Source organism: Scardinius erythrophthalmus (genome assembly GCF_964197995.2).
Source record: "Scardinius erythrophthalmus genome assembly, chromosome: 13".
Lineage (NCBI taxonomy): Eukaryota > Metazoa > Chordata > Actinopteri > Cypriniformes > Leuciscidae > Scardinius > Scardinius erythrophthalmus.
The window spans coordinates 14,562,510-14,587,072 of NC_138233.1; the positions used below are offsets into that span (position 1 = coordinate 14,562,510).

Here is a 24,563-nt window from a genome sequence, read left to right on the forward strand (position 1 = left end):
TCTGTAGTGTATTTTTGCCATCTTGGAGATTGACAGCCTCAGTCCTCAATCATTTTAATTATATTAAACCAAACGATTGGTCTGGATATTCTTAAATTCACCTTTTAACAGAAAAAAAGACCAATAATATGTGATCAAAACAGCATGAGAGTGATTAAATAATGGCAGAATGTACAGATTTTCTGTAAAGTACTGAACCTCTGCTGTCCCAGGGGTTTGCCTGAGCTGAAGTATTGAGCTGGCCGTGTGGTTCTCTGTATGAGGCAAGAAAATAAGTTATGAGAGAGAATGTAGCTGACCTGCAAAGCAATGCAGAGAGTGAGCCTGATGGTAGAGGGACAGAATGAAAGGAGACGACAGAAGAAGAGAGAGATAGTGCTCTTCTCTTCCATCGTAACTGGTGAGGCACACACTGACTGTTGTGGCATCGCTGTGATCTTCAAAGTCACTCACACTAACCTTGCTCAGGAGGGACAACATGTAAGCTGCCCTCAGGCGGGGAAAGCTTTGCTACTTCAAAGTTTTTCTACATTTATATCTCTTTCTTTCTCATTTCTACCCTCTCCAAACCCCATGTTCAAATTAACTATCTTTTTCATTTACTCTAACAAGAGAATGCCAAATGAAGCTTTGTTCAAGGCTGGATTAGATATATCTTAGTGACATAAAGGTTACAGCGGGTAATTAAAATTTCCGCCAGCACAGTCACAATATATCACAGTGTCACTTTTTTAGGGTACAACTGTCAGTTTCTGCCTCTCTCTTCTCTTTTCAATGGAAGAAATGAGGATGAGAATGCAAGAACATGTATCTTTCAGTTCTTTGTTTACCACCCGTCAGTTCTCACCTTGCATTTCACCTCAGGCCACAAAAGTTTTCTTACTCTGTTTTGTTATAATTTTGCATCCTGTTTTCATGTCACAAACATCTCAAACAGCAAACCTGAGCCTTGAGACCAATTTACACCAGTTGTTTTTTAATATCTAAGTTCTGTTTTGCTTTAAAACCAATCCCATATGTAATGTAAACCCAGCACACATAGCGTAGCACACAAATCTGTCAGTTTGTAATTCATACAACTAGTGTTAAAAGCGCTGAAGGGAAGATGACAACTTAACATGAAGTATTTTGAAATGCTCCATGCCCCCCCCCCCCACCAGAAGATGCATGAATTTGAAATGAGTGTATACTCTGAATTTTATATTCACTACAGTGTGTGAATCAAAATATGGTCATTCTCATTAAATGCAGGAGAGAGACGGAGATAAATAGAAAACCCAAAGGATAGCAATAAAGGTCAGCACAAGTCGCATTTACAGTGCTGAAGAAAATGCAATCTAAAGCTAATTAGCTCTGATTCCCTCTGAGTCCATGTAGACGGTGGGAAATTTCAAGACACTCATATCATAACCAGGGGTTAAATTGAGCTGGAACAATCCAAAATAGTATTCCGGCACAGATGACTAAACATTTTTTAGAAAATTCAAAGTAATAACCTTTATTTAAAAGGAAAATCTTTAGTAGCATTATACATGTCTTTGCTGTCACTTTTGATCAAATTAATGCATAAAAGAGTTACTGACCCCAACGTTTTAAATGTATGGGATATCTTTATAGGCATTTCACTTTAGATTTATTTGTTTTTGTTTTGTACAACCCTGGTTCACTTTTACCTTTGTTGTCAATAGATCCGAGAGGGAATATGTTTTTATACTTCAGATGGAAGCTATTTGTTCAATGTCTTGTGTTCGTTCATGTGAAGGTGTTGATAAAAGAATTACAGGTTTCATCCATCCAAGCTGAACACGTACATCTCTAACAAACAGTGGGTTTATGTATGTTTTATGTTTGTTGATAACAACATCATTCTTTAATCTAGCCTACCGTTTCACTCAATAACATCATATTTGTTCTCATTCCTTTCCTATGGCCCCTCTTATAGGCAGCCTTTCTCATTTAATTAACTCATGAAAGAGCTGTCTGTCTTACAATACCATTTTGCGATGCAAAATACCATTACCTTATCATGAGTCTCTAATGTCATTGAGGTCCGCCATGAAAAATAAGAAATAAGAAAAAATCAGTCTCTCTCTGAAATGATGCTATTGTTCGTTTGACAGGCATGCAAAGTAATAAAAGTTGTATTTTTGTATTAGATCCTCTCTCTAGTTGATTGACTTGCTGTGCTAAAATGTCATGCAATCCTCACTCTCTCATTTGTTTCCGCCCCCGCTGTGTATCCGAAAGGCCACCATTCCTTAGAATAAGTTTACACTGCCCACATCAGCACCCACCTTCCCTGGACTTGTAGCTGTTGCCAAGAAATATATGCACACTTTGTAATATTTTAGCTTCTGTATAATCGAGTATATTTTATCATGTTTTGTTATGTGTTCATTTACTACTTTACTCTTTACTTTACTACAGGTACCCACATCATTTGACCTGTTATTGCTTTATTTCGTGGCCCCTAACATGCCTATTTATGAATGTACACTACTGTTCAAAAGTTTGGGATAAATACGATTTTTTTATTTCGTTTATTAAGAATTCAATACTTCTATTCAGCAAGGACGCATTATGAATTTAATTCTGTCCTTGTGAATTTTCTATTCAATAAAAATCCCCCAAAATGCATCACTTTTTCTACAGAAATATTTAGCAGCACAATGATTTTGAATATTGATAATAATAATAAATGTTTATTAAGCACCAGATACTAGAATGATTTCTGAAGCATCATGTGACAATGAACATGGGAGTAATGGCTGCTAAAAATTCAGCTTTACTATCACAGGATTATTAAAACCAGTTAATTTAACTTAATATTTAATTTAGTATTTAATATTTCACTAATTACTGTATTTTATCAAATAAATGCAGCCTTATTGACTTATTTCAAAAACAAAAAAATCTTTTGAACTTTTGAGCAGTTTTTTTCCCCAAAGTATGACATTTCGAGATGACCCATTTAATTGTGCTTCCAATGCAATGATGCTAATCAAACCTGACTTTTTTGAAGTTTTAAACCAGGCATTAGTTACAGACATGTTTTTGAAAGTTTCTTGATTTATTGGAACCACTTCATTTTGCTCATATCTCCTTTAAAACACTCATTCGTGTTTTTTTATGTAATGTAGTCTTAAAGTTTTACAAAATATTAATTGCATTACAGCTCTGCTAAAACCTCCATTTCTACTGGAGTTTAGTTGGGTAGACTATACAAAAAAAATAAAAAATAAAATCAGCTTCACAAAAAGCCTTTTTTGTTCACCTATTTGTTTTTGAAACCATGTTGGTGTTCACAGAGAATAGATACATATTTAATCAAAACCACAACAGATGCAAAAGGCTGAAAATATGGCAGCACTTTGCTTCTGTTAAATGTGACCCCTTTTGACCTCTGAAGCAGAGTATTTAATCTTTCATTTCCTTTGGCATTATGAAAACTTGTTTCTGTCACGGAATAGAGCAATTTAAAAGATATTTGCGACTTAAGATATAAACTCACAGAAAAAACCTCAGCCTCATTAGGGCTATTTTAATATGCTTGGGGAATAGACACAGACTTTGGTTCTAAAGAGACATTTGCTAAAATGTACGCATGCCTTGCAACAATTTTTTTTTTTCATGTTTTATTTTGCTTCTGTTCTCACTTTGAAAAGCCAGCAATAATTCAGAAATGAGTTGTACTGTCAGAGCAGACAGCGAGACCAGACCCCCTCCTGTGCCAATGCGCAGTGTTCTTGGCACAGGCCAGTTACGACTTTGGAATACAAGCTTCAGACCTGCTTCATTCGGTGCCCTCTTAAGCAAAATGAGGCTGAGGACCTGAACCCGGCTGCTGTTAAGTGACTGTTCAGTTTGGATAATAGAAATGAAACTGTTGTGATACATCAACCCCCCACAGAGTCCAGACGAAGCCTCCTCTGCCCCGTGGCTCTTTATTTTCATGCCATGTGACTCAAGTGATTGGCACTTTCAAATGCTTTTGTGACAGAGGTGAGAAAGATGTTGCTGTCTCTGACTCTCTCTGGCTCACTTTTTAATGCTGTCTCTTTCTTATTGGCAAACACGGTTTTGCCTGCAGCCGTTGGTCTCAGATTCACACTACCGTTCAAAAGTTTTAGATCGGTAAGATTTTTTTAAAGAAGTCTCTTCTGCTCACCAAGGCTGCATATATTTGATCCAAAATACACCAAAAACAGTAATATTGTGAAATATTTTTACAATTTAAAATGAAGAATTTATTCCTGTGATGGTAAAGCTACATTTTCACCGTCATTACTCAAGTCTTCAGTGTCACATGATCCTTCAGAAATCATGCTTATAGAGCTGGTAAGTCCCGCCCATCCGTAAAACCCCAAGTGGACCTCTAGGTTGAAAAATCGTCAATGCAAGTGAATGGGAGAAAATAATTATTTTCTGGTCCCGTTTGAATTGTGCCATGAATGTGAACATATGTTGTCTGTGAATTTTTTTATATAATTTTTCATGTTACGAGTTTGACAGTATATGGTATGATTCTTCGGCTAGCAGTTGTGGAAAAGACATAACGAGAAAGACTACATGTCGCCTATGTGACGTCACCCCATAAAGTTGACTTACCCGTGGTTTTCGCCAACCTCAACGATTTTGTCCTCTCCCTGAAAGAAGGCGGTGAAGTGCACCAAAGACACAGCCATGTTTAGCGGGATCCGTGAGCTAGTGTCCGTGTGCGAGTGGTGTTGACGTTTCAAACGCGTCGAAAGCAGCGAGGAGTTGTAGTCCACAAAGTGCTCTCACACAAAGTCTAACAGTATCAAACTTCTACCCGCTAAATTGTAGCATTCTTTACACAAAAAATTATATAAAAAATTCACAGACAACATATGTTCACATTCATGGCACAATTCAAACGGGACCAGAAAATAATTATTTTCTCCCATTCACTTGCATTGACGATTTTTCAACCTAGAGGTCCAGTGGGGTTAGCGGAAGGGGCGGGACTTACCAGCTCTATACTGCTCAAGAAACATTTATTATTATTATCAATGTTAAAAACAGTTGTGTATAATTTTTTTTAAATGGAAATAGACTATTTATAAAAAAAAATAAATAGAAAGTTTAAAAGAACTGCATTTATCTGAAATCGAAAGCTTACCATGAAAAAAAAGAAAAAAAAATGTTATTTTTTTTACAAAATGGTAACAAAAAAAATTTAAGAAATGGAAATTAAAATGAGAATGGAAAATACAAAAATAGAAACTAAATATATAAAACTAGAAGAGTATCTCAATAATAGGCCACTTCCCAGACAAGCATGGTAACATTGATTCAATATTGAGTTTTGATCCAAACCATCATTTTGGTTGACATCAAAATTTCAATGTTTAAAATGTGTTGGATCAGCATTGAAATGTTGATGAAAGGGAACAGCACACATGGTTGAAGACTGTGACATTGAACTAACAGTGATTTGTAGTTGATGAGCACAAGATCATACAGGCAGGTATCTCTGCAGAACACTAGTGGGTGTTTCTCTATCAGTGGGGCGTTTTCAAACCACAATGGGCATTTTCAACCGCTTTACCTGATTTGCTCTAATCCAGTGGGGGCTTGGTTTAGGGGTGGGGTGGTTTAGCAAGTCTGTTGAAAAATGGTTGAAAAACAATTATTGTAGTTTGAAATTGGCCACTGATTGGTAAACACCCATTTTGGTTTTGCATGTGTACTTCTCAGTAGTGTAATGCTTCCTCATTAGAGAGAAAACACAGGTGCATCCTATACAGAAGTCTGGTTTGTTGAAGCACCTGACATACTTACATGACTTCTCTAGCACAGTTTCAAACAATGGTGCATCTACATACTTAAAAAATGCACATTACTTTAGTAAAGTTTATTACGAATTTCCTGAATAAAGTTCTATCGTCATTTAACACATTTCTTGAAGTGCAGAAGACATGAACATGAGCAAGAAAGTTACACTGCAAACATAGCCCATGTCTTGCATCCATCAGTGCTTGCATGCAGAGCACATTGCTCCTTTAGTAGGAATGAAGGCCGACGAAGATGGACAATAAATAAATAGAAAGCACCCCCCTCCTGATAATGCTGACATTGATTATACACCGAGTTGTTGTCGACAGCATAATCACCTGACCTGGGACTTGATGATATCCTGTGCCTTATCACTGCTTAATCAGGTAATCATTCATATTCCTGAATCTGTATTAAATTTGAGAAATTTCCACTGAAACACAATAACAAAAAACATCTTGTGTTTATTAAGAAAGTGACTGACATGGCTATTTTATTTTGTGATATTTGAAAAGATTAAGTTCTACATAAGGTGAATCTGCAGCTTCAAAGGGATAGTTCATCCCGAAATGAAAATTCTGTCATTATTTACTCATCCTCAAGTTGTTCCAAACCTGTATGAATTTCTTTCTTCTGCTGCACAAAAAAGAAGAGAGTGAAGAATGTTGGTAACCAGACAGTTGAGGGTAGCCATTGACTTCCATGGTATTTTTTTTCTACTATGGAAATCAATGGCCATATCGTCAACTTTCTGGTTACCAACATTCTTTAAAATATCTTCTTTTGTGTTCAACAGAAGAAAGAAACTCATACAGGTTTGGAACAACTTGAGGGTGAGTAAATGATGACAGAATTTTCATTTTGGGCTGAACCATCCCTTTAAAGAAATTTTCATTGTAAAAACCAAAGTTCTTTTATTCTACAAGATAAACGTGTTACTTGAATGCTATGTAGTTTCACAGAAATTGAACTGAGATATTGTTAATGGCTATAGCCCATAGGTGTTTGTTCCTCTTCATGAAGTCATGAGTTTAGCTCCAACACCTGCCTGGAAGTTTCCATTGATCCCAATGACCTTGATTAGCTTGATTAGCTGCTTCAGGTGTGTTTAATTAGGGCTGGAGATAAAATCGGACACCCCTGCCGTAGTGATTTTTTTATATTGAAGCATTAATAGATTTAAAAAAAAAATGAAATAATCAGAATTTAATGATACTTTAATCATAGTTAAAATATTTTGTGTTCAGCAACTTTTTTTAAAAAGCGAATTGTATTGTGTTTAGTATATTAACATTCTTGAATGTGGCAACTGAATTGACTTGTTCTCGAGTAACATCATGCTTTCTTTTTCAGGTTTCAGAGAACCCAGAGGAAAAGAGGCAGTAGTCTGATGTATGGCAGATTTTTAAAAACCTGAACCGTTGGACCACCTGTAGTTATGACATCAGACTTCTGAAGCCAATTTTATTTTTAAAGGTTGAAATGCTTTTGTCCTATTTCTCCCCCTTTCTTTTTTAAAGAATGATCTTTTAATATATTTTTGTCATTGATTGATTGAATAAAATAAATTAACTCAACTGCTGGAAATGTGTCATTTATATTTTAAAAGGTTTTTGCCAAATTTTTGGTCAGGAATTTGTTGACGCATCATTGAAGTGTAGTTGAAATATTAATGTTGTTTCAACATTAACTTAGTACATCAGATGGCAACATTGGTTGACATTCCTTTTCAGCTGTATTTTCAGTGTTTCAACAAAATGTATTTAGAATCAACATCACATTGTAACATTGATCAAACCATATTACCAAAGATTATTTAAGTTAATTTCAGTGTTGATTCAACAGCAGTGATGTAGATTCAACATCATAGTGTAACATTGATTCAACAATATTACCATTGATTTATTTAAGTTAATTTCAGTGTTGATTCAACAGCAGTGATGTAGATTCAACATCATAGTGTAACGTTGATTCAACAATATTACCATCGATTTATTTTAGATAATTTCAGTGTTGATTCAACAGCAGTGATGTAGATTCAACATCATAGTGTAACATTGATTCAACAATATTACCATCGATTTATTTTAGATCATTTTAGTGTTGATTCAACAGCAGTGATGTAGATTCAACATCATAGTGTAACGTTGATTCAACAATATTACCATTGATTTATTTTAGATCATTTCAGTGTTGATTCAACAGCAGTGATGTAGATTCAACATCATAGTGTAACGTTGATTCAACAATATTACCATTGATTTATTTTAGATAATTTCAGTGTTGATTCAACAGCAGTGATGTAGATTCAACATCATAGTGTAACGTTGATTCAACAATATTACCATTGATTTATTTTAGATCATTTCAGTGTTGATTCAACAGCAGTGATGTAGATTCAACATCATAGTGTAACGTTGATTCAATATTACCATTGATTATTTGTGTTAATTTCAGTATTGATTCAGCATTGGTGATGTAGAATCAATCATAGTGTAATGTTGTGCAAAAGTGATGTTGATAAAAAAAATCACTTTGTAATGTTGAATCAATAATATTACCGTTGATTTTTGGTCGAAATCTCAACATTGCTTCAGCATTAACTGAGGGTGCAAAAGTGACATTGAAACAACATCACTTTGTAATGTTGAAGCAATATTAACACCATTGATTTGTGATTGAAATCTGAACATTATTTCAATATTAACCGAGGGTGCAAAAGTGACATTGAAACAACATCACTTTGTAATGTTGAAGCAATATTAACACCATTGATTTGTGATTGAAATCTGAACATTATTTCAATATTAACCGAGGGTGCAAAAGTTATGTTGAAACAACATCACTTTTTAATGTTGAAGCAATATTAACACCATTGATTTGTGGTTGAAATCTGAACATTATTTCAATATTAACTGAGGGTGCAAGAGTGATGGTAAAACAACATCACTTTCTAACGTTATTTCAATGTAATCAGCGTTGACGCATCAACACTGACTCAACATTGTTTCAATGGTTACATGCTATCTGGGTTAACACTGCGATGGCTCATATGTGCTCGATAATATCAATATTAAACAAAGGCAGATGATGCATTTTATTGATCTCTATTGTATCTGTGTTCTAAAACTAAAACCCATTCATTTTTCTTTGTAATGCTGTTTGAGTTTGGGGACCGTGAATATGAAATGACGTGCGTGTTCACACATGAATCTGGTCAGATCTGATCACCATTGATTTTTCTTCTTTCCACTTCAACTGACTCAAAATAATTCAGGAAACATTTCAGCTTGACTAGAACCTCCATTACTACTGCAGTGTGGGTGGGTGGACTATACAAAAAAAAAATTCTTGGGGATTTAATAATTTATGGCCGTCTTTTTCAATTTAACAACAAGCTGTCAACCTGACTCCCATCACATAGAATCTCAGTGACTCATTCTGCAAACAGGAAGTGACACGGCTGACAGGGCAGCCCACGTGGACGAGCAGGAGAGGGTGAGATGTCACACAGAAGGCTGTCAAAAGCCTTTTCTCTCACTTTTAATGAGATTCCCAGATTTCAAATGAACCATAGTCCGATCTGCCTCAGCTCTCCTTATTATTGGCGGCGGCAGCCGTGACTTTGGCGTGTGTGCGTTTAGTTGAGCGGTGTGTGAACATATATCCATCAGCAGTCTGTATCTATTCAAGTGGCTGTAGACTTCTAGCTCAACACTGTTGCTGTGTCACATGCTGAACTTTCCTGCACTGTAAACATATGTAGCATCAGCACTAATTTCCTACAATAGAGTCTTGATTAGCTGCTGTCATAATTAAAGGAGCTGTATGTAAGAAATGTGTTTCAATTAATCATAAAATGGCCCTGATATGTCACTAGACATTAAGAAATCATGTTCATTTCAAATACTTATATCACTGACAACAGTAGTACGGCCAGGATATTGTCATTTAAAAAGTGAAGTTGCAGCCCTCAACTGATGTTGATGTTGTCATCTTGTGTTTTGGCCTGATGCTCCACCCTCCACCTATCTACCAATCACGAAGTCAGTAGTGTTTCGGCATATGGGTTGCCAGCTCTGCTCTAGTTACCACAGCTGCAGCTCCTTATAGCAGCCTACGTTCCTGCTGGATCCTGCAACATATCTGGCAACCTCGAGTCAGGGGGGAGGGGGAGGGGATACAGTGATTGCAGTACCAGTTTTGGCCACAATCTTACATACAGCTCCTTTAAGGATTGCTAAATTAGTGATTTGCTGGACCAATAATTGTTGCTTTACAGATCAGTGGTTCTTAAAGGTGCTCTAAAGTGATGTCACTTCTTGTTGACATTCAAAGTATTGTCAAACAAAACGGAAGCTAGCTCGACCATCCCTCCTCCTCATCCCGCCCCCCCCCCATCCCCCCCACCCCCATCCCTTCCATGCTTCCTGAAACAGTCATGAACCATTTAGAAAAACTAAACTGGATTTCCCCACCTGTCCAGCAAAAACAGAGCCACCTGAATTTTCAGATTGGAAGCCCTTCTGCCGGCGGAGATCTCGCCACCTTTTGAGCGCTTTTCCGATGTAAATTCGGGACTTTGCGCGTTCCTTCTCCTTTTCCCTCTTCTTTGCTATTTGTTCATCGGAACGTCGTCTCTTTGGTCGTGTGTCGCCATATCAAAAATCAATAGATTATAATTCTAACATTGGTTGTTGTCTAGGACATCTCTCCTCGAGCTAACTTCCCTCTTCATGCTTCTCTCTCATCCACTCCCCACACCCCCCTTCATGTGCACGCGCACTAACCCCCCAACCCCCACCCCCACCCCCAAATCATTCTTTCGGTTTTTGGCTGGAACACTGTTTATGTTTCGTGGTCCAGGTTGGGCCAGTTTTTTTTCTTGCCGTCTGTGGAGCCTGGGCTGTCTACAGAGACAGTGTTTTTTTTACAGTGTGTTCAAGGGACAGGCAGCTAGCAGATAGTGAGGAGATGTTTGCTGGATGTGACAAAAAATGTTTTGGCCTAAAAAACGAGTGACATCGCTTAGAGCACCTTTAAGAGCACCTTTAAGAATAGCGGAGTATTAATTAGATTTTTCCATGCATAGTGGCCAAGGAGGAGTGTGTTTATTGTCCAAGTATGAATCTCTGTTAATTAGGTTTAAACAGCACATGCATATTTGCTTTGATAAAATTAGCAGAGAGAGGAACGTGGGCTGATATGAGAGGATGTTCATACAAACACAATCTGTGTTTGCAGCTTTGTTGTCGCCTAGAAACAAGACGATCTTAGTCAAAAGTGCTCTCTTATGCTCAGAGTATAAAGGTAACTTTGGTGCTTGCTTGTCAAAAGATCATACATTGTATCTGTGGTGCTGGATTAGACTTAGTGAAATTGACTAAATGGAAATGGAGGGCACTTTTCAGCTCTTAATGCTGTTAATAATACATTTCTTGAACAAAGGCAGCCTGATTCATATTTTTTCCATTGACACACTCAAAAAATAAAATAAACTTTACCAAGAACTTAAAAAAATCTGTTTGTTATTGTTTGTATATTCACCAAAAAAAATTTATTCTGTTATTTACTCACACTCATGTTGTTCCAAAACCGTATGACTTCTGTACGACTTATTTCTGCTATAAAAAAGCAAACATTTTTGAAGAATATAATTTTTGAAAGCTTGACAGCCCCAGTGGTAAGGAATATTTTAATATTCAAAGATTCACCTTTTGTGTTACACAAACCAAAGAAGATCATACAGGTTTGTAAGACATGAGGATGAGTAAATTATGAGAATTTTCGTTTTTGCTATTGCTGTTAGTTAGCTTGTTTTTAGTTCCCATCTGCAGCTGCTCTAAGATCTCATTGGGCCATTTTCTAAAAACCATTAAAACACCATGGCAGTAATTCAATTCAAATCACATTTATTTGTATAGCACTTTTGTCTACATTACAATTTAGAGTGATCTGTTATCAGAGGTGACAGTGTCCAAGTTATGCATTTCAGAAATGTACATATAATGTTAGATAATAATGTATTAGATAATAGTGTAGATAATAGTGTTAGATAATAATGTACACATAATGTTAGATAATAATGTATTCATTTAAACAATGTATTAATTTTAAAATTATTGTTTGCCCTGTGTTCGTAGACATCCCATTTGAAATGTTGACTACAAACAGAGGTTTTTCAGATTTGCCCATTGCAGCGTTTTCTCCATATTCACATATTTTGCAGCCTTCAGCCACTGGCTGCAATGTACTGGATCCTTCACTGGAAACCAAAAGTAACTCACTCTCGCTAAACGTTTTCTCTTTAAATTCTTGCATCCGGGAACAATACAAGTCGACACTATCATGACTACAAGTTTTTACTCTGGTCAAGCCTATCCAATAGAAGCAGACTGAGAGTGACCTTAGGGTTGCCAACCATTCCGTATAATTTTCCATAAAAGTCTTGTTCCGTATTGAACTGATACGGAACGCACTTTGTTCCGTATTTTTGAGAATCAATTCAGTGCAAATCCATGGCAGACACATCAGACTATGAACGAAGACAATTGTAGGCTATGATAAGAAAAAAAAAACCCAGACGGTGCGGTAGATATTAATCTGTCCCCCTGTTTGTCTATGATCAGCGTAGCGTTTTTAACATCTTGGAACATCATCAGAGAATGCCCTTTTAATTGGTCGTTTCAGTCATTGTGAGTCACGTATTGTAGCAACGATGACGACAAGTGACAACAGCGGGAAATGTAAAAATGACAACCTCCGAGCAGCCGGCGAAAAAGAAAAGAGCACAAAAATATACATACAGGTGTTGTGTTGCTTGAATGCAGTATTTGAGTGCAATATTTTATATTTTCTTTATTAGCTGTTTTTTATGTATTATTGTTTTGCACTGGAAAGAAAGTTAACTATAATGGAAGTATAATTATATAAAGATATTTGCACTACACTTCCTTAAAATGTTGTCTAATTAAATAAAAAATATTATTTTTTGCACTGGAAAGAACGTTCTAGAAGTCTAATTCTATTGCATAAGTTCGCACAAGGCTACAGAAAACTGTTTATTTTTCTTCAAATGCAGTCTAAGCCGATAAGTTTTTATTGATTTGTTTACCGGTAAGTTAAAAATAAAACGTATTATAAACTAAACAAATCCATGGTTCATTGTTGGCAAATAGACCATGATAGCCTTTATATTTCACATCTATGTGGTTCAGTCTTGTATATTGATTAGGCCTACTTTGCTATTCTATAAATATATAGGCCTAATAAGTTGTAGGCCTATTTTAATATGCTATAATGTATGAAATATATTTATCTAAATTAGTTTTATTAGTTTCCACAATATTCACCAGAAGTCATCATTTCAGGGGTTATGATGAAATAACAGCCCGGTCTCACCCCAAAACGTCACATACTGACGCGTCTTGACCAAACGGCAATATACGACGAAAAGGGTACCCCTAAAACGTCCATATGAGACGAAGACATAAGCGCACCAGCAGCGCCTCTTAGCGGTACCCTAACGCATACCTAAACCTACCCATAACCCGAATAGTCACATACGGACGTTTTAGGGGTACCCTTTTCGTCGTATATTGCCGTTTGGTCAAGACGCGTCAGTATGTGACGTTTGGGGGTGAGACTGTGTTAGAAATAATGACCCGTTCCTTATTTCCATTTCAGAAAGTTGGCAACCCTACCTTGGGACGGCAACATGCCTAGTTCATTATGGGTGTCGAAGTTTTCCTATCTATTTGGCAAAAGGAAAGCCAGGTAGAACCGATTTTCAAAAATCACCTTTCTACCACATAGGCAGCCAAGTTTTACTGAAAACACATTTTTGTGTGAACCAGTGAATCACCCCTTTAAATTTGGCAAGTTGCATTCACTGATGTCAAACCTTGTGTAACACCAGTCAATGGTCATGCTCCAAGTCTGAATATGTGCAGATGCGATGATATATGAGAGTTGCTGTGAAGGGGACATTTTCAGTGACTGAGTGATTGTAAATATCACCTTTTCTGAGAACTTATTCCCTGAATTTAGCTTGATGACTGAGCCATCCCTATATAACCTTTTACGTATTCCTTCCACACATGACAGACCATGTTAGACTGTCACAAAGGAACCAATCTGCCAACCCGTTTAACAGTATGTGTAATTCAGCAGATTAATCACACTTGCCTCTCGCACTCAATATCTTTACCACTCAGTAAACCGTTACCAATTTTCAGATGTGAGTTTACAGCCAGAGTGGACAAAGAACTACATGAACTTGTTTTGATTGAAGTTCTTAAATGAGTTCTCTCTAATTGCCCCTGTCTGCAGTAGTTAGTTTTACTCTCAGGCAGTCTTACACAACGCAGAGACCTAGTTCTTTTGATATGAGGCACAGTGTTTGTGCTGTCATCTGTTTTACACCGCACAGACTAATCTCATCAGAATCCTACATATGTTACCACCCCTCCTTAACCTTATTAAAGGCCTCTAGAGCTCAGCTCTCTGCAGGGTGACAGACAGCCACTGTTCATTAGGCAGATGTGTAACTGATCTGAAGACAGTTTGAGAATCTGAGGACTTTTGTTTTCAGGGCAGTTTTATTCATGGATCCAACGTCAAATAAGTGATCTCTATTCCGCCGTGCAAAAGCAAAAGACCGTAACTCTTTTTTAATTACGGTGTACCCTGTGTACTTTGTACAGCTGCCATCAGTCCCTGTAACTTCTGATGTCCTCAGAGCTTTGTCCTGCACAAATGCAATCAGTACATTTAGTATGGTCTGAACCCGCTCCGTCGACAAACGTGCGATATCGATCGCAAAGGATGTATGCAGAGCTGACAGAAAAATGTTACGCATGCTGTAGCAGGTGAATACAACAAAGAACTAAAGCCACGCCTCACCCAGTTCGGGTACCGGACCCTGTTGAAACACTCATGCATCTAGCTTGCAGAGTGCCAAAACTGTGCCGGCGCCCTTAGCACCGCCCTGATCACGATCGAGCCAACGCTGGACTAATATGTCACAGGGAGTGATAATAATGAAACAACAAGGGTATATTGGTGCATACAACATAATGAAGAAACAAGTGTTTTGGTGCATACAACATCAGACCAGCTGTAACAAGCTGTTACAATCACAGCTTCCGGAATAAATCCACGGGATGAGCGAAGTGCACAAGCACAATAATAGGGCAGACAGCTGAATCTCAGCGTTCGAACATGAATCTCGGGAAGCGCCTATGATAAAGTGGCTATCTGAATGTGAAAGTATATTTGTCTTTCAGATCCACCGCTATAAACCAGTCCCTGGGTACACTGGGATCTGTTTTATCGTGATAATTTTGATTGCGTGCTTAGCAGGTCTTATCCCACGGTACTAATTGAAAATACTTGTTATTGAGATATTTTGTCATGTCGAATGTATTAATAATGCCATCAGAATGCAACCAAAGCATAGGATAGCAATATGCTAGCAAAATGTAAGTAACTGTAAATCATTCAAAATAAATGACACTATCACTAGGTTTTATACATGTTACTATAATTTTGTTAATGGAAACCAAATATTGATAATGTGGAAGTTACTGCCTTTTGGCCTTGCCTTGACTTCTCACTTTTTGCTGACAATTCAAAGGCAGAGTACAGTAACTTTAAAATAGTGGTCAAAAGTCAAGTTTTAGCTCAAGATTTTTTATGTAGGCCTAGATAATTGTCATTACCAAAACATCTAATTGCCAGATTTCCAGTGTCCTACATATAATTCATTTGGCAGGACAGCTAAAAATCTTTAAAGTAATTTTTCTCAGTTCCACACTCTAGCGAGTTAAGGTATTTTGCCTTTGTAGAGCAGTATTACAGTCAATTAATTGTGAGGCTGTGCTCTCAATATAATTGACTCAAAGTTTGCTCTAATCATGCACACAAAAATATTTTTGCGGACAAACTGTGCATCATCTGTACATGAACCTGTTGTCCAAACCAACATGATACCAACACGTGTACAGGTACGGACGACACCAGCACTGCCACGGGCACCGGCACGGGCACACCAGCATGGATACCGTCATCGGCACGGATAAATCGAGACCGGCACGGACACCTGCACGGCACTGGCATGGGCATGGACAACGACACGGACACACCGGCACGGACACTGTTACGGACACTGGTACCTGCATGGGCACCGACACGGACACCGTGGTACAGGCACGGGCACCGATACGGATACACTGGCACGGGCACTGACACGGATATCGACGCGAACACAGGCACGGATATCAGCACAGACACCGACAAGGACACACGGACACTGACACGGGCACGGGCACGGACACACCGGCATGAACACTGGCACCGGCACGGACATAGACACGAACACCGACACTGTGGCACCGGTTTTAGGGGTGTAACACGTATTTGTATTGAACCGTTCGGTACGAGGCTTTCGGTTTGGTATGCATTACAAACCGAACGATTCTTTGGACCATTTTTTCTCCTGCCTGTGCAACCAAAATTTTGTTAGCAGTTGCCCTGGTGCGACCACCACAACGTTGCCCAACATCAAAAGGCAAACGTAATGAAAGCGGAATGAAACTGCGCTACTTATTTGTGCTTCACGGACCGATTATCAGTTTTGTACCAATGTCAGTGCCGATCTGCCGAGCCGATCTTTATCAAGCGACACTGTTACTACCATAGGGTTACTACACAGCGCTAAGAGATCCAGTAAAGAAAGCATTTGAATTCGCCACAGAAGTAATAACATCGCTGCAAGATCTAATGAGAAGCATTCCAATTTCTCCATTATTAACCGTCGATCTCTATTAGATCAAACGATGCTGATGTGGAAGTAATAGGCTTTAAGTCCACAAATCAGCAACATTCACCATGGATTTAATGTAGTAACGCTAACTGTAACCATAGAAGTTTGGCAGGAATAGTAAAATTCTTTCAAGTACGTCACACATCTTTTTTTTCAGCACATCCAAACTCATATATTATCATATTTAAATGTTATTTTTAATGTGATGACCAAAACATTATTTGCTCATCTTTCAAAGATGACCCCCATTTATAAAACTTAAAGTTTCAAGTATCAAAAGCACAATGAGTTCCATATAAAACATAATTGTTATTTACTTTGTATTTGTTTATATCTACTACAATATTACATTTCATTTTTTTTTATATAAGGAGCTGTTTTTGTTTTATATGCTGCTAAGAAGACACCCCAGAAGATGGGTCAAGTATAGCTCCATTGTTCAAAATAAAAACTATCATATTTTAGGATGTTAGTTTATATATATATATATATATTTTTTTTTTTTTTTATTTAATGTGTAATGTTGGTCTGTCACTAATGATTATTTTGGTAATCGAGTAATTGGTTGATTATTTGCGTTGGGTGGTTTCTTTGCTTCCACGTCGACACCTAGCCTTAAATTACCTCGCTTATACCATGGTTACTTGCCATGACTGACAAGTTATCGCTGTCATTGATGTTTGCAGAACAAAATTTTACTGAAAGGGTTAAAATAAAGGTTATTTTCGCTAGCTAGAACTTGTTAGACTTGTAGCTTTCTGCCCATTTTTAAATCGGACACAGAGAAAAAGTTGTACGGTAAGGTTGCATTTATTTGATTGAATTATAACATGTATTTGAATGAATTGTAGAGGGAGAGAGTGAGAGTGAGAGAGAGAGAAATGTGTGTGAATTACCACCTCCTGTGCTGTGTCTCTCTTCTAACAATAAACCTAAGTTTAATTACTTCAAAAACAGTGATGCTACCACATCAATTTTGTTGCTAAGTAACATTATGTAGTGATTCAGTAGCAAAGCTAATTTATTAATAAAAGTTGCGGGGCAATGTTGACGACAAATGTCTGTGCTCCTGAATGTTTCTGTGTGTGCAGCATGATTTCCCATCACTGTGTGTGAGTGATGTGTATATATTACATTTATATATGCTACTATGTTTATTAATAGCTATGTTTATATGCACAGGTTTTCATGCATAAATCTCTGAATAAATTCAATCCGTCTGCACTGTTTATGTGTGTCATAACTCTGCAATATTGTATGTGCATGTATTTCAAACACAAGTTCTGTGCATACAAAGAGCATTAGCATAGCAACGAGAAGCTGTCAGCAGTCCTGTCAGAGACATGGCTCCATAGTCTGTAATTGGCGTGTTTGCCATTTTGACTTGTAAAAATGTCACAACAGCTGTTGATTCTTCCTTTTCCACCCATCCATCTTCTCAAGTCTTTTTATCCACTGATTATTTCTTCACACCCTTCATCGTCTTAGTTATAAGACGTGATGAAAATAAATGCACAAATAAATGCTCACTGCACTGGACATTGGATTTTTGAACCAGCCTGTAAAAATTGCCAGTTCTTCTTCTTGTCAATAGATTATTCTAATGAATTTTCAACTGAAGAGTTTGCTTGATGGTTATTTGCTCTGAGTCAGATTACATATACAATTTCAATGATATGATCACTGACCGGATTGTGTCTGTTTCTTTTCAATCAGTCACAAATTTTCACACCTTCATAACTCATTAGCTTCAGGCCTTGTCCACACGGACACGGGTATTTTTATAATCGTGACATTTTTTACGCGGTTCGGCCGTTCATCCACATGGAAACGCAGTATCAGGTCACTGAAACCGGACATTTTTGAAAACCCCTGCCAAGGTGAGGATTTTCAGAAACGCCGGTTGCAGTGTTGTCGTGTAGACAGTAAAACCGGGGTTTTTGCTTCTGATTCAGGCTTCTGATTGGCCAACGTGGCTTTATGATTAGGGTTATATCGCCGCCTGCTGGCGTGGAATGCTCTTGACAGCGCTTGATAGCGTGTTTTTGCATTTTCATGTAGGCGGAGATTTCTTTTAAACCGAGCATGTGTGGACGGGATTTGTTTTAAAACGCAGGAGGAAAAACTCCGGTTATAAAAATACCCGTGTCCGTGTGGACTAGGCCTCAGTCTGTTGGGTCTGTTTTTTCTTTAATATGCCTCTCAAATTTTTGCTCATGTTACTCACCCTTTCTTTTTTATGATATTTTACAAAGAGCAAAGTTAGATTATTTTAATACCTCTCAATGAGAACTGGTTTTCTGATGTCAAGTTAATTTTGTCATGCCACTAAACTGCAAGAGCTCTTCGGACAGGACTAGATTTCTAAACAATGTTTGAGTTACAATCCGATGCAGACTTGTGCAAAATTCAGAATTTCAGAATTGGCCTCCATTCAATTCATGAATTGGAATTTGAATTGAATTTACTCTGCCCCAAAGGACATTGAATTGAATATGAATTGGAATGACAGGAAGTGGAATTAAATTCATGGCAATTCAAAAAAATTCCACACAGTCACACAACAGAAAGAATGTGTTGAGTCTCGCATGCATTCAGTGTTAGGAAGGTTACTTTGGAAATGTTATTGCTTACTGTTATTAGTTACCCATTATAAATGTGGTTTGGATTACTTTATTTGGATAACTTTATCAATGCAAAGCAATTTTGTTTTAAGTTGATTAGTAACTAATTGAATTAAACATTTTACCTCAGTAATATAACTAAATACAATTACAATAAATCAAATTGAATTATTTGTTCTGTGACTAGAGCTTTTAACATTCATTGCTGGGGGAAAAAAATATCCTTTTAATGTAATCTGTACAAGTAGTTAAAACTAATATCATTTGAAGAGTTCAGATGCTAAAGCCTCTGAGTGCCATCTGAAATTGAATAAAATTATACATTTTATCAAGCTCATATATTTAAGTTCAGTCATTTCACTTAAATGGCAATGAAAATTACCTATTAATTGTCATTTAAGTGAAATTACTGAACTTAAATATACGAGCTTGATAAAAATGATCATTCTAGAAGAAAATTTCAGATGGCATTTAGCGGCTTTTGCATCTGAACTCTTCATTTATAATGCAATCATATCTGACATATACTGTAAAGCTTCATTGTTAAACACTTCACTTAAAATATGTATATGAATTTCATTGAATTTTTATTGAATTGCAATTCTGCTTCCTTTAATTCAAATTCGAATTGTAATTCTAGATCCTGTTTTTGACATCAATTCAAATTCAATTCAAATTCAAGAACTGAATTGGAATTAAGGAGTCATTCTCAAATCAATTCTGAATTGTGCACAAGCCTGCCTCTGATGTCAGATGTCTTTAATGATGTTTCATAAACAAAGTTCGGGAGGAGCACGTTCAAATGATCAATCCAAACAACTTGTCATCAAACAATTACCATGTCTACCCTATCAGCATGAGAGGAATCATACAGTATATATATATTCACTCTGTCAGCTTGCCTAACATTCCTTGACAGTTTTCAGCATCCCTTCAGCACCCCGACTCCTCACTCTTGGCTTAATCTTTCACAGCCAGGAATACGGGGGGAGTACTCTGGGTTCGGGCTGAATACCGAGCCCGGAGCCCTCTCTTCGGACAGCACGCCAAATACGCATTTATACTATCTGACTTATTTGTAAGTGTGAACTCGTGAAATGTATTAGTTGTTGATATAATTGTCATTTTTTATAAAAACCTTAAGTAAACTTCACAAGTTTATAGCAGTGGCTGTTCATAATAAACTTTCATAAGTGAGAAGAGAAATCTAGACAGGTATCTTACTTTTACCTGACACTGATAATAAAATGGGCAGTCTTCACAATTCCGCGATTTCGCTCTATTTATTATTAATTTTATAATGTTATTTTTTTCGTCAGATACCATCCATATTGAAACGAAATGAAAGCATGCTGAAGATTGGTGTGCTAATGGTAGCTCAGGTAGGTAAAAAAAAAAAAATATATATATGAGGCAAAGCGTTAGGATAATACAACATCAGCAATCACAGACATTCACATTCAGATGGATTAGATTACTCAGAGGACCGTTGAGTTTGCCGAAAACCAGTAGGTCTGGAATTTTTACTTTATACAGATTTTTTCGGAAGGGATTCAATACGCAAAGAATGTCTGTGAAACAAGAATTTCTTTAACATCCCCCTGGAAAACTAGTCACTTTCAAATAGGGCTTTACCTTATATAGCTGTATTCAAATTTATTCTCAGTAATACTCACAATGGCTAATAAGCCTAACCTTCCAATCACATTGAAAAACTACTCAATTGTAGAAAACATGCTTGAAACTTAATAACAATGTCTACATCACTTTAGGTTGCTACTTTGGTTTTCTGTATTTCCCTGATGTCTTCTCCCCTTGAGTAGAGAGTCAGGCATATGAGAGGTGCTTTACTGGAGAGTCTATCCAGCCTAGAGATCTATAGATGTGACTCAGAAGATTTTGTTTGGTGTAGAGGGCTCCACTCCTTTCTGACCAGAGTCTGTTCACCCTTTTTTTTTTTTTTTTTAATCCAGCAAAAGGTCTATTGCGTGGGGCATGGCTAGAGGTTCCAATCAGTTTGTGGCATCGATAAGTAGTCTGCTGAGGTTTGTTTGCTAGACCTTCGGCACTTAAGTATACTCGTACACACGTATGAATAAAACATTTGCTCATCAATTGTTCATCTGATGCACAGAGACAAAAGGTGCACTACGCAAGGGTCGGAATAATGTCCTGTCATACCATAGCCTGGGATAATGACTGCTAATGCAAATGGAGGTCTAATTTCCAATGCGGCTCTCAGAGTGGAAAACAAGGGCACTACCTTCATAAATAAGTGTGCATGTGGCATGTTTTGTACAGAAGATTACTATTTGTCATTGAGGGGATAATAGCTTTTCTGGAGAGGGCAAACTGTTTTTGTGCTCTGTTAAACCGAAAGGTTTAAATGCGCAAGGTTTGGCTGTTTAGCATAGCACCGTTAGCTGGTCACCATTCACAGTCATTCAAAATTAGCTGTGTACATACATTACTATTCAAAAGTTTTGTAATTATTTGAAAGAAGTCACTAAGGGCCAGTTCACAGAACAAGTTTTTGCTTAAACTGGAAAAAGCGCAAGGTCTAGAAATACGTTTTTTGAAAGTTGAACATCTTGCGACTCGTTGTTGAATGCCGTGTCATGCACAAGGCGCAGCCAAAGATGCAAACGCACTGGAATGGAAAACGCATTATGTGACTAAGACTACCTTTAGTTGAGTTGGGCCTCAATGGATAAACCTAATCACATCATTTGGTCCAGCCAGGAAGTAATGAATACACAGAGGTGTGTTGGAGTTTCTTTGAAAGGTAGGGAAAACTCAGCACAACAGGAGGACTCTGGGTAGGCCAGAGAGGCGGACAGTGGCCAGCTGCCATGTGTTGAGTGTCACTTAGACAGGCGGGCAGCCAGTTGCAGCCTGCTGGATTATGTACATGCCATTTTGCTAGCCCGGTGGGTGGACAAGTCAGGTTGGTGTGATGTGGAATGTGTAGGACAATAGTGCATTTGATTGTAGGACTTCTGCAGCATTTGAGCACTCCTTCCAGACCATAAACAGCAGGCCGTCTCTGTGAGCCTAACTCACCCACTGTGGATGACAAAGGAGAGGATCCATATGTGTATATAACGAGAGACAGGCTCTTGAATGCACATGCTGGTGTTAGAGGCAGAGCTTCTGAAGTGGTCTCCACTCTGAGGTAAGAACTATCACTGTCTTGTTGACTGTTTGGTTCAAAGACAGACGTTTTTCACAGTGCACTGAGGTCTAAATCAGATTATCAAGGTCGGCTTTTTAAATGTTACATATCCTGTCTTTCTCCTTTACATGCTTTGATCACCTGACATTCAGGCATTTGAGATGACATTGCTCTACCAACTGAGTGTTATATTTTAGTGACATGGAAATAGTCTGTCTTTGAAGGCAAAGTGAAGTACTTAAAGCTCAACACTGGTCAGTGAAATGTTCTGCACATAGTGTGTCAGTAGATTTGCTCAGCTTTGACCTTCCTTTTGTATACTGTATGTTGTGTACCTCTGAGTCAGCTAGAGATACAATGAAATCTGTCCATAACTTTCTCTTGTATTGCATAAAATGGTTTGAACCAAGAAGAAAGAATATACTGTATGAACTTGCATAATGAATTAGACCTTCAGTTGAAATGTGTATTTAGCAACAAAGATCCAATGAAATTAACTTTTTAACCAGTGAATATACTTATACCGTTTAAAAGTTTTAGGTCTGTAAGAACTTTTTTTCAAAAAAATATAATACCTGCTCACCTGCATGTAACACAAACAGTAAAATTGTGAAATATTATTACAATTTAAAATAACTTTTCTATTATAATATATTTTAATATTTAATTTATTCATGTGATTGCAAAAGCCGAATTTTCAGCATTTGTGTTGCTTAATATTTTTTGTGGAAACTGTGATACAAGAGGATTCTTTGATAAAAAGAAAGTTCAGAAGAACAGCATTAATTTTAAATAGAAATCTTTTGTAACATTATAAATGTCTTTTGCTGAAAATGTTGATCAATTTAATGCATCCTTGCTGAATAAAAGTATTAAATTCTTTAGAAAAACTTTTGAACGGAAGTGTACGTTCATTGTGGGTTAATTTTCTGTATTCTGAAAGTCAGTTTCTATGTAGGCATATACTTTTGCTACTTTTGATTCCAATTTTATTTCCCAAAGGACAAAAGATACCGTTCTTTATTGTCGAGTATATTGTCACAGAATATGAGGTAAGTTGTCACATTAGGAACCTTCCATTAAATCAGCGGTTATAGGTTATTTTAATGCCCCTTTCCCCCCCCCACAAAATTAAATATGGCACAAAACAATACAAAAAAAATATTAATTCAATTAATAACCTTTCAGTTCAAATCTGCCTTCATTTTATAGGGGACTTTTGTCTAACTGTATGTTAATTGTGTTTTCACTTGTTTAGCCAACAGCCAAAATATGATTAGTATTATTAAACATTAATTATTCTTATGTTAATGCCTTTTTGAACCATGAAGTGTTACCAATTGCTAGAGTGATTGTACTAAAACATTGTACTTGCTGAGATATAGCCCATGCAACAACCCACCCTCAGGGCTCAACATTAAGGATTTTTTATACTGGCCCGGTCGGGCCAATAGTTCGAATTTTTACTTGCCCTGCCAAAATTTTAAATAAATAAATTAAATAAAATTGGCCTAGTTATTGTTTTAGTTGTTTTTTATCCTTGTAACTATGGTTATGACACCAAAAACTAGTAGCCTAACTTATATAAATGTAATTTAAATATTGTTAGAGACAGTCAGTAATATAACAAGACCAAAGAATCAAATTACAAGCAATAGCACAAATAAATACAACAGAACAAACACGTACAAAAGAAATTAACAGTTCTTTTCAGGTTTTTTATGTAAGTCTAAACTAGATTTTCAGGTACAGAAATAGTAATTAACTGTAAAAATTACTACATAGTCTTCACTGTATAAATATAGATTAACCCTTATTAAAGTTATTCAGTTAATAGTAGTGAGTTTTTTTCTGTTTTTTGTTTGATTAACATAAAAACAGTCAGCAGCAGGAAAATTAAGCTGCTGTCACTTTAAGAGCTGCACGGAAACGATATACTGTTACACATGCATCTTATCTCACATGTTTAAATTCACCTTAGACATAACCGACTGTTTACGATGATACTTGACAAGACAGGCAGTTTGACATAATTTTGTGTAAATATGTCGGTGCAAGCTCAGGAAGACGTAAAAGAGTAATTGCGCACTGTGAGACGCGGTGTTCTGGGCGCGCGCTTTGGATGTGTGTTGCTGTGAAT

The 24,563-nt window shown here is 37.0% G+C and overlaps 1 protein-coding gene across 2 annotated transcripts in view; it reads left to right on the forward strand.

Annotated features, from left to right (window-relative positions):
* Positions 1-24,563, forward strand: part of drp2 (dystrophin related protein 2) — a 116,551-nt gene that overhangs the window by 11,470 nt on the left and 80,518 nt on the right. The window contains exon 1 of one of the 2 annotated variants that reach the window (XM_081382143.1): positions 22,316-22,423. The exons of the other annotated variant lie outside the window; for it this stretch is intronic. The gene's annotated coding sequence lies outside the window, so the exon portion shown is untranslated. Of the gene's footprint in view, positions 1-22,315; positions 22,424-24,563 lie in introns of those variants that run through there. 2 annotated transcript variants of the gene reach the window in all.